This window comes from Ictalurus furcatus, chromosome 27 (genome assembly GCF_023375685.1).
Source record: "Ictalurus furcatus strain D&B chromosome 27, Billie_1.0, whole genome shotgun sequence".
NCBI classification, from domain to species: Eukaryota; Metazoa; Chordata; class Actinopteri; order Siluriformes; family Ictaluridae; genus Ictalurus; species Ictalurus furcatus.
The window spans coordinates 3,308,098-3,320,301 of record NC_071281.1 but is presented as its reverse complement, the minus strand read 5'-3'; the positions used below and the strand labels follow the sequence as shown (position 1 = coordinate 3,320,301).

At 40.0% G+C, this 12,204-nt stretch overlaps 1 long non-coding RNA gene across 1 annotated transcript; it reads right to left on the bottom strand.

Annotated features, from left to right (window-relative positions):
• Window positions 1-569: 569 nt before the first annotated feature.
• LOC128602969 (uncharacterized) lies at window positions 570-11,865 on the bottom strand. The gene is made up of 3 exons (XR_008384922.1): window positions 9,462-11,865; window positions 5,013-5,212; window positions 570-939 (listed from the first exon to the last, which is right to left on the bottom strand). It is a non-coding gene; the product is annotated as an uncharacterized LOC128602969 (long non-coding RNA).
• Window positions 11,866-12,204: the final 339 nt, after the last annotated feature.

Sequence of the window (12,204 nt, the reverse complement as noted above, 5' to 3'; positions counted from 1 at the left end):
TTATTAGGAACACCAGTATAAATTCACACCTTGTTGATGTGACAGATCAGAGAAGAATGGGCAGTCCGGGCTCTACAATCATTCAAATAACCAGTCTTTACAGCCGTTGTGCGCAGAAAACGTTCACACTCACTGCTGACAGGTTGCTTGTGTTGTTTGTCATTTTGAGGACATTGTCATTGTGTTGCTGCTGTTTGTCCAACCTGTATATTGCTGAATATGATATAAACTGCAATCCAGGATGTTTGTGGGTGGAGCCTGGAGGGGGCGGAGACGCTGGGCTTGGCACAATCCCAGCAGCCCCTGCGAGGGCTGTCTCATGCTCACAGTTGCCAGCTGAGATTATGCCAGCGCTCAGCTCAGCCTCACACTCACACACACCGTGACAGTGTGCCTTCATATTCACACAAATGTGTGTGCGTGTGTGTGCGTACACGTGTGTGAGTGTGTGAGGTTGACAACGCAACCCCTGCAGGTGAACGTGAGCATCATGAGCACATCACAGTTGCCTGCAGAGATTACACTGGCACCTCCGTGTATGTGTGTGTGCGTGCGTGCATGTGTGTGTGTGTGTGTGTGAGAGAGAGTGTTACCAACACTGTTCAGTTCACTAGATAACACACTGACTAGTTCCTAGTTGTTCTGACCTGTGTGTGTGTGTGTGTGTGTGTGTGTGTGTGTGTGTGATAATGTGCCAGCGGTGTGTGCCAGAAACGAGCCATACTGATCTTTTCACCTCAGTGATGTGTGTGTGTGTGTGTGTGAGTTTAGATTCTAGCAGCTGCTGAGCTGTAAGGCGTCACCCCAAGGCATCTGCTGTGTGGCCCCTGAAACACACACACACACTCCTATCCTCCACCCACCAGTTGCCATGGTAGGAGCAGAAGTACGCAGGGTTGTATTGTCCAAGCATCCACTGTGATCATCCCTCCATACACACTGTGAGAGAGAGAGAGAGAGAGAGAGAGAGAGACTAAGTTCAAAGAGCCACTTTGGCTTTTGCAAAATGAATCCAAAGCATGAAGTGTTTTCTTAAAGGTGCAACCAGGAATTTTGTGGAGTTCAGAAACATCAGGTTTTAACTAATTCACTTCTAACTATTAGAGCTTTTAAATGAATCATTTCCCTTTTCTACGCCGAACATAACCAATTATCCGACGTTTCCTTGTTTAGTTCTGCGCTAGAGATACGATTAATGTATTTAACAAGTAGCGAAATACATTTTTCCTCCGACCACACCCAGTTCCTCGGTGATGTCACACAGATGTACTGACTTGGTTTAGAACGCTATGACGGCAGCCATCTTGGACAACAGTATAATATTTTTTTTCTTTAGCACAGTTTAGTGTGCCGCCTACCAACATTGGAAAAAGATGGCAAGAAACTGTAAATATTTACTCTGCCTGTGTATTTTTAAAAAGATGATGGGACATTGTTTGAAGCAGGAATATATTGATTTGAGCAGGTATTTACAGAACAGATTTATGAGTGAGACAGACTTCTGTTACTTGATAGCAACATTAGGTTCATAGATCCAGCACAAAACTAAAGAAACAAATGTCAGACACCAAACATGCCTTGGCTTAGCGAGTGAAAAGTAACTAGTGAATGAAGCACTGACTAATGAGCCAAAGCTGACTAGTTACTGAAAGTAAACTTGTAAGTGTAAGCTAACTGAGTGAAAGCTAACCTCACAAGTAAAAGCTAACTAAACTACTGAATGGAGAAAAACTAGTGAGTATAAGCTAGCTACAGAGTGAATGATTCCCATAGAGCACAAAAAAAAGCTAGCAAGTGAAAGCTGACTAGCAAGTTAAAACTAGCAGAGTAAAAGCTAGCTACTGAGTGAAAGCTTATTAAAGTTGGCTAGCAAGTGAAAAACTAGCAGAGTAAAAGCTAGCTACTGAGTGATAGCTGATCAGTGAGTGAAAAACTAGCAAGTAAAAGCTAGCAAGCAAGTGAAACCTGACTGGCAAATCAAAACTAGCAGGATAAAAGCTAGCTACCGAGTGAAAGCTTGCTAGTGAGTAAAAAATTCAAGTGAAAGCTGACTAGCAATTGAAACTAAACTAGCGAATGAAAGCTGACTAGTGAGTGGAAAAACCAGCAAGGTTAAAGCTAGCTATCAAAGGAAACGCTTATTAGCTAGCGTGTGAACGTATACTAGCCAGAGAATGCTAACCGGTGCATGAAAGCAGACGAGGTGAAATCAGTTGAATGAAGTATTTGGTACAGCTGAAATCTGCATCTTTATGGCAGTGATTTTTATTTTTAGAGATTTAGTGTAGAAAAATACTTCAGTTTGTCATTAGTTCAATCATTTATTTAATTTGGTCTTAATTTTTTTGGCATTTTTCAGTAACAAAAAACGTTACAAAAAGAAAATAGACCAATAAGCTGACAGATGAGCCGAAAAGCGTTCTCTAACCGTTTGATTCAATTTAATTGAAAGCGTCAGTGAAACATTAAACCACGCACACCGCTGACATTCATTATTTATATCACACGATAGGACCTTCTGTCGTTTAACCGTATGCAGTGTCTGTGATGATTACTGTCCAATTTCCACTACAATGAAAAAAAAAAAATCATATCAGATTTTTTAAATCCTTTATTCAGCCATTATAACTGTGTACCTTTATGTTTAATTTTACTCAGTTTTACTCCTATCTTCCCTGAATACTATTGTCCTAAATAGCTTATTAGTTTGTGAGCTGTTTGTTTGTTAGAATTTTTTTTTTGTTTCAAGAAAAGCTGATTTTTGGAGGTTATTTTCATGTATTCTTTAGTTAAGTTAAAAATTACTGTTACTCTAACTGTTTTACAGTAGTCTTCTAACACCAATTAATAGAAACAACATTTTTTAAAATTAAAATATATATTTGGAACTGAAAAAAATTAACGTTAGGTGTACTGTTACTGAAAGAACTGAATCATGTCCAAAATTTGAAAGTGTGAATGCAAAAAGAGTCCAAATTAATAATAATAATAATAATAATAATAATAATAATAATAATTCTTACCATAATATTAGTATTCTTGTTCATGTTTTCTTAACTGTAAGAAATTGATTAAACATAATACGCTAGACTACAAACCTGCTACTGAGTAGACACTTTTAAAACCCAGAAATGTTTTAAGAGTGGCCCTGGCTGGTGTGACAATACACAGCCTGTTTTTAAAATGTAACCAGAATCATTGACATGGTTATGATAGAAATTAACATTTTATTAAAAGAAAACAATTGTGTAAAAATAGCATAATTATGTTTTTTAGAGCATTGAAATTACCTTGTAATTTTGAAGTAATATTAATTGGATCATTAACCATAATAAATAAATAAATAAATAAATAAAAACAGCTAATATAATGTTGCCTCTCCTTTCATGGCTCGAGTGGGTATTTTTAATGCACGCACGCTTTTGCTCAGGGCTAACTCAGACCCCACCCCCTTCTTCTGGTCTTTTCCAATCATGGTACAGTATTTAATTTGTTTGTTTGTGTTTTGTGTTCAGGTTGTGACTCTGTTTCACCGCTAATAAACCAAACGAAACGTTCTCCACCGCAGCTTTTATTTTCATCTACCCTACCTGAAAACAAGACTCGGGGTGTTGGTTGGCTCTGGTCTTGAAGAAATGGTTGCCCTTTTGTGGCCTTTCTGTGCGAGTTTTTGGGAGGCATTAGCCCCCCGGGTTGGAGGTAGGGAAGGATGGAGGGAAGGAGGTATTGTTAGGAATAAATCAGCATGAGCTGTTGAGCTAGGATACACTAGGTTAAGGTGCTGTGGGAGGAGTATAAGGGGGGGGGTTAAAACTTTTCCCAACAGCCTTTTTTCTTTTACAGGCCACATCAACCAGATTTCAGTAAGCACTGGGTTTCCTAACAAACAATCCCTTTAGACTTAAACAGACTTGACACTTTCCTTTGTGGTAGCCCAAAGGTTCTGGATGCTTTCTCACCGGGGGAAGAGGGCGGCGGCAAGCTGGACAATGCGAATCTGGAACAGCTTCGTTTGGCGACGGATGCCATATTGTGTGGGAAACAATAAGACAGTATGACTGGAACCTGACAGGAGCACCTTAGACAGCCTTGCTAATGAGCGTGGTGGAAGTTTCTGGAAATCTTGAGCTTCTTCATAATCAAACTAATGGTTAGTCAGCAGGGGTGACACACATCACTTACATCACTCCTACTATTTTTTTTTTTTTTTTTACCATAATGTTAAGGTCATATAATTACGATGGCCTGTAAGTAAAAAACTAAAAAAAAGAACAAAATTAACTCAAAACTGAAAGGGAAACGTGCTCGTTGTCACGCTTTTTGGTTTGTTATTGGGTTTTGCACATATGCGCCACCGTAGATTATAGCAAAGAGGGCATTATTCGAAAGGTCACGTACCTTTTACAGTCCTTTTTGGGAACTATGGCAATTTGTCGTGACGATTTGTCATGGGTAGAACTCGGTGGTGTTCTTTCGTAGCCATTTTGAGTAAAAAAAATCATCGAAATAATTTTTCATCCTTGTCATAGGAATTGTAAAAAATGACAACGAAAAGAAAAGTACCAAGTCGTTGTTGATATTTTACAGAGAGGAAGTTGGCCTGGTAATGCAAACGGTCCTCAGAGTGCACCCTGAGGTACACCGGCAATTCTCCATTTCTGGAGCTGAGTAAAAACAAATGTAAGAATCCTGATTACCTGGCTGAGGTATATCCCAAGCTAGGACCGAACAAAAAAAAAATCTCTTCCGGACATTATTGAACGAGCGACGCGAATGTTTAATGGCTTGATCGTGAGGCAAAAGATGTCACATGGATTGCTGACGCTGCACAATCGAATCACACGACGTGTCGATGATCCCTACTCATAACATTCACATGTTTGGCCTGAAGAACATTCCAGAAATCAGAGCTACCGCAACGTCGAGATGCCGTCGTTGTACACTTTAAAACGTCAACCTTTCAATCTTTGTCTGGAACTTGCTATGCAGGAATCATTCTAGTGGCACCTTACCTTGCTTCTACCTCCAACGTGCTTGTTCTGGGTGGCGGCAAGTGAATAAATAAGCCTACACGTGTATACGCGTGTGTCATGGTGTGATTTCTTGCTGTTTGCCTGTGCTGTAAGGTTGAGAAGGCGCACCACCCCGCCTGTCTTCTTCAATGGGCCAGCTCTATTGATTCCCCTCTGTTCGTCCTCCGTCGCTTTCCTCGCTGTAACCAATGGAGAGAAAGAGAAACACAAACGAGTGAGAGAGAATTCTTCTCTTTCCATCGTTCTCACGTATTAGCGAGATTTAGTATCTGAATGTTAAAGTAAAGCTTGTTCTCAGATTCAGGATATATTCTCACATGTGTATTTATAATATTCTCCAGTATTGTGTTTTTTTTGGCTTTGTATTGTATTGTATTGTATGCTGTCCCACACTATACTATACTATACCATATTATACTACACTTCTTGTCCACAGGAAATCCAGGTCTACCTCCACATTCACCAGCACAGCAGAGCAGATACAGTATAGCTGTATGAGTTAACACTCTGAGAATGTATTGTTGTTTGAAAGCCAAAAACCAGTGCACTGGCCGCAGTAATTGCTGATTGGGCTTTTGAAATAAAGCTGACTAATGAGAAAACAGATTAAAGCTCCGTTCAGCGTTTACAGAAACAGCACCACGTTCAACCCAAGACTCATTCTGTGCCCAAGAACAAGGTAAATATATGACAGATATTGGAAAACTTGCTTTTTTAAAATTTATTTATAAGGCTATACCTGGCTTATCATAATACATCAACGTTGAGTTTTTACGTAAAGCCGTTTTACCGGATTATTGGTTATATTATAGGATATTATATTAAATCTTACAAAGGTGTGTTGAAAGGAGTAGCATGCCACTTTTGGTCACTAATTAACAGCAAAATGGCTGACTTGGTAAAGAAGGACAGTCTTATCGCTGGGACGAGTCCAGCAGGTGACCTTCCCAAACCGCTGCCTTTTTCAACTTTCAACAGTCCAGACTTCCAAAAACACACACACACACACACACACACACACACACACCTGCTGAAATTCCCATCGTCACCATCCTGGTACACCAACTTTTTTCACACTCTAGAAGAGCAAAACAAGATCAAGCATTTCCTGAATGAATCGACAAAATAATTGGGAATAATTTAAAATTATGAATGAAGTGAACGGGATACTCAAATCTCAAATCCAGTCCCAGGGACTTCCTTCTGCACTGTTCCTACTGAATGCTCCGTATCCAAGCAATCAAACCCTTAATGACCTGGATCAGGGTTGGGAGTATGGAAAGGTCAAGCCTATGCACAGCCAATGTGTGCTGTAGGCACCACGCTGGATTTGCATTTTGGTGAACTAATACGGGCTTTGGCTCAACGATTTGCTTGTTTAGTCCCAACTCCCAACACACCTCTGCCAGTTAATCAGATTCTAACATCTTTATTTATTCAGAAATGTGGAAGAACTGGTGGCCAATGTACCTCAAGGCCCTCATTAGGACCCTTTAGAATGTGGTTAACCTTGGATACAATTGTAGCTCAAATCTGTTTGATGGATATTTCATTTTACAGGCTGCCTTATGCTAATTAGTGCTCAAGTCAGGTGTGTTGGAAGTGGGGCTGGAGTAAAGACTGCCATTGTTAAGTCCAAGTCCAGGATTAACTGAGATCTTAAGGGGGTCAAAGACAAGTCGAGTTTGAGTCCAGATGAAAGCAAGACCTAGGCAAGATCAAGACAATCAAATCCTTTTTGAGACCAAGCATTTAATTCACCTAGTTCATTCATGCATTGTGCCAATGATTAGTCTGTTTTCTAGAAGAAGGATTATTACAAACTTTGTGCATGCAAAAACACAACGTCAAGACTCTCTCAGTCAAGACCAAGACCATATTTAGCTAGACCGAGCCAAGTCATAGTACAAATCTCAAATTCCAAGACAAATTCAGAATACAGAAAGAGTCAATACAGAAAACATCACAAGACTGGACTCTAAAATCCACGGAGTCCCCAGAACTGGATTTGAGAACCAATGCTGTATTTCCTATAACTTAAGTAGAATTCAGGTTTAAATAATCCTGCATTAGTTGGGTTCAGTGAATCCAAACTTGGCATAGTCATTTGTTTCTTCTGTCCTAGAGTCCCAACATACCTTGATTCCAGATATGTGATATAATATATATAATATTCCAGAAATGTGAAATGACTGGTGTACCTCAAGGACCAACTTAGGGCCCTTTGCATTATGGTCAACCTTGGATATAAATGTAGCTAATATCTATTTGTTGACTCATCTTCTTAGCTACAATGCAAAACTAAATAAAGGCAAAACCAGGACTTGCTCTAGCTCTAGTTGAGGAGCAGGTTGGGACCAGCAGGTACATTGTTGAGGGACTGTTAGTTGATGTTGCTGCTTCGCTAAGCACAGAAAAAGTAAGGTAAGTTTTAAGAGAACAGCGTGGAAACAATGTGGTTGGTGTTTAGCTAGCTAGCAACTTGTTAACCTTCTTAAATTCATTGAAATTGACACTTTCTTAGCCTTATTAAGGATTACAAGGATTTCATAACCTGCATTATAGTAACACAACTGAAGCAGAGAGCTGGGATTTATTGCCGTGACAATTTCACTGTCGATGTTGCAAGAGTTTCTAACTACAGAAAAGGTTCGTTTTTTTTGTGTGTTCTGCTATCATTAGGCTATTTCAGATTTTGATCATTATGATGGCCATGATATTACTGACACAGGGGCACTAAACTATTACCCACACAACACTATGACGGTGGAAAATTTGGGGCTTTTGATGACTGGCATTTAAGACAAAAACACTGGATCTCAATCCTACCTTCATCTTTAAGGCTTAGCATCTTAGCATCATTGAAGGTGGACCAACAAGGTACTGCAATTTGGGCATTGTTTTTGACATAACTGGGCAAGTTGCAGTCTTTCCAAAGCATGATGAGATACTCAACGGTGATTTCAGAGGTATGGTGGTGCAAATTGGTGGTGCGGTCAGATGATATGGAAATCTTCAACGGGAGGAATCGTGACCAAGAAACTGAGCAAGGATACAGATAGTTCCCCAGAAATGGGGAGGCCCTTGATATATTTCTGAAGATATTCAAATTAGTCTTTCTATATTTCCTTAAGATTTCAAAATAATTTTCATATTTCTTAATTATTACACAATTCTGCCTTTTTTTTAAAAGGAATTTACAATAAAATACCTTTGTACAGAAATAGACCAAATCGTTACCCAATACACACTGCAATTTCATCTTCTCTGTTTCGGAAGTTATCCGTATAACAAAAACGAACGCAAGGAATTGGGCGATGTGTGATGAGGAATACAGCCGTTTCAAGGCGATCGATTGAGCGTTCCTCTCTCCTGCGTGACCTCAGTCCTCACGGGGGTTAAAACCTATTAACCTTCGACCTCCCCTGACTTCTCTCGACCTTCAGCCTGAAAGGAAGTAACACTGAAAGATGACCACCGCTCTGGCCTTCTGTTGACCAAACCCAAAACACACACACACACACACACACACACATCCAAAAGAAAACAGGCAAGGCACACTTCGCAAATAATACTATTAACTAATCGATACCGGGGCCTGAAAAGGGAACGGGGTGTGTTTTTCCATTTGAAAAGAAGACGTGTGCCACAGTCTTTTCAACAGATAGTCGCTGGTCTTGCTCACGCACACTCATCATATCACACCCATACAGAGAGCCCGTGGAATGGAGAATGGAGAGAAGTGTGGAGTCAGTTCACTTCTTTTAACCAAGGATTATACAATGATCATAAAGCGAGACACTAATGAGCAAAAATCTTTTTTTTTTCTGAAGCGAAAAGCACACGTTTCATGGGTGCGTGTATGAAATATGAGCTCGCTCAACCACCATCCACTCCCCTGACCTCATTCGCCAATTTTGGGACACACCCCAATCTCAAACCACACACACATTTCCTCAATCTCAATCTTAAACTGTACAGATAAGAAAACATTTTTTTTGTGTGTGAAATTTTATCTACAACTCTCAAAGCGTGAGAAGATGTATGTCAATAAAATAGATTATTACTGATAATGACACAAAATAACACCATTTACTCCACCAATGGAGAAATGCTGCCTTGCCATGTATAATACCAGGATATATATTCATTTATTTACATTTTTCAAAAATATATTTTACGATAATCCTGAATTTTACAGTAGAGTGATTTGGAAAAGGCACGTCTTGACCTGCCCTGATTTGACCTACAGTTTGTTCCAAGATATTAAAGCTACACAACTAAACGTAGGGCTTGGTCGTGATTTTCGCACATAGCTGTATAAAACGCGGACCTCACGATGGTCCGGGTCGGTCCGTTTGGGCAAAAAATTGGTGGGAAAACTTTAAACATGCTAAACAATATATTATTCACGTGGCCAGAGCTTACTGTGGTACGAAGGTCACCATGTGGCATCGCTACTCCTGTGATGTGGGTCGTCCCAGTGGCTTTTTGACCAAAATGAATGATTAAATCTGTGTAGGAATACAATTAGATTAGAAATCATATGACTCGTATGACTCATCAACCTGGTTTTTACTATCGTCCAAGCAAAATTATAAATAAGATTCGATTTATTTGTTTTTTTTGTAGATGATTTCATGTTGAGGTTTTGTTCACACACTATGACATAAAAATTCCCTACACCTGCATGCTCGGTTTGGATCTATAACCTGCATCTTCCGATCCTGAGTGCAACCCCAAGATCGAAAAATAGCCTAATGCGATTATTGTGCAATATCAAGAATCCAGAAATAGGACGTTACAGGAATGTGCTACACGGATTTAGCGCTCTTGGTCCGTCCTGGAGGTGGTTTGGAGGGAAAAAAAGGCACGTCATTCTCAACCCTGAGTCAGTACACACTGATTTGTGGTTTGCTTCAGCATGTTTTGGGCCAAAATGTTAAAAAAAAAAAAAAAAAAATTGAAATAAATGCTAGACATGGGCTGGGCTGCAGTTGCATCTACATGATCCAATCTTTCCATGTATGTTGCATGAAGTTGGTCCATGTGGCATTGCTACACATCTGGACTATGTTCTTGTATCTCTAAGAACATCCAGAAATACAGTATAACATGAGAATATGGTCAAATGAATATGTAATAAAAGTATACGAATGGATTTAGCATCAAGCTCGCTCTTGAAATGATTCCAAATTTTGGAAAAAGCACACCTTGCCCAACCCTGATCTGCCATGTGGTTCGATCCAATGGCCCGAACATCCCGAAAAATGAGTTCTCAAAGCTACACAAATAAAAAAACATAATAATCACACTACATATTAGATTGAAAACCATTTCCATGATTAAATCTGGTGTTGATTTATGTATCCTAGTATGTAAAGTATATAAAAAAAGAAAGAAATCAGCAGACATCGCTGTCTTTTGGGCTGAAATGAAGAAAAACTATGTTTTGATTCATAAAAGTGATCCTAAAAGTGCATTATGAGGTAATAAGTCTAACATAATATCATTATTTTTGCGGTATTGATAACACATTTGAGAATATGCATACATTTACTGTAGGAGCAATAATATGGTTTGGGGAAGAAAAAAAAACAAAACCCAGCTCTGATTTGCCATGTAGCTCGATCCAGTGGCCCAACAGCTTCAAAAAACAAGTTATTAAAGCGACACAACTAGAAAAATAACACTATATATTAGATTTCAACTATGTTAACAATTAAATTTGGTGGGGTTTTTTCCGTAGACTTCTGCATAAAGTTAAAAAAAATGAAAAATCAGCGAGCTACAAGAGCCAATCAAGAGATCTTGCCCAGCCCTGATCTGCCATGTGGAGTTGGTGCACATCGATGGCCAGCTTTCAGGCCAAAAAAAAAGAGTTATTAAAGCTCAACAATTGTAAATAATATTAAATCTTAGACCAGGATTTATTTACAGCAAAGAAGCTGATATTGTTTTTCATGCACTTATGTATAAAGTACTTCAGAAGCGTCCGACCCTATTGAAGTGAGATTAGCATGCAAAAACAACCACAACAAAAACGTTAGCAGAACTAGGAACGGAATTCGAAATCGTATCCATTCGATTCTTGCGCGTGTGCGAGATGCTGCATCAAGTGTACCATGTGGCATCACCACACATGCATCTGAGGCAGTAAATGCTAGGTTCTGATCATCACTTGTGCATCTTCAAAGCTCCAGAAATGACGATAATTCAATTATTATGCAAAATTCATAACCTGTAAGATGATGCATGGCTTTAGAAGGTTGTAAGTCATGGTCCAATCACGGAGATGCGTTACAGAGAGCATGTTTCACTGCTCAGATGAGAAGATTTTGGAAAGCTCACATTCGAAAACACAGACACACACACCCACCCACCCCAAAAAATAAAAAAGTTGCACCAAACACTCCAGAAAAGAAAGATGAAGCAAAAGAAGGAGGGATGGAATACCTCGTGGATGCGTCGCAGAGGAAGAGAAGCAGAGGTGTGGCAGTGTGAAGAGGAGGAGAGACGCTACTCATGCCCAGAGGGAGAGAAGGAAAGGAAGGAGGGATGAAAGAAGAGAAGTGCACCAGCTCCTGGTTTTTTTTCGCCTTCTTCCCACTGGCCGAGAGTAAGATGAGACTCGGATTGGTGGATCTGATGGGCTGAGGCCCCTCCCCCTTTTCCTCCTTCTTCTTCCCTGTCAGGCCGAGTTAACGGAGCGAAAGAGAGAGATGGAGCTGCCTCACTCCTTCTCGTCCTCTCGGGTCCCCCCGCTGGGAGATGGGGTGGGCAGGTGGGGCAAGAGTGTGCGGAGTGACCGACGCCCCCAACCCCCCAGACCTCCCCCCTCCTCTTCAAAACTACCCCTCCTTTCTTTCTCTCTCTCTCTCTCTCTCTCACTCTGTCTTTCACTCCGTCTTGCTTTAAAATTCTAAATCAGCAAATCTCCACACACATTTACGACTCAAAGTTTGAGTAGTGCTGATGTACCCGATGAGAGGGTATTTATGTGAGAGAAGAGGGTGTGATGGAGAAAGCGTGAGGAACAAAGCGGATTGGAATTCAGATTAGTGCAACAAAAAAAGATGAAGAAAAAAAACTTTTTCTCTTTTTGTCCTGCGTATTCTCTCTCTCTCTCGCTTTCTTGTTAGATTACCTCCATGTCTTCTCATTTCTCATA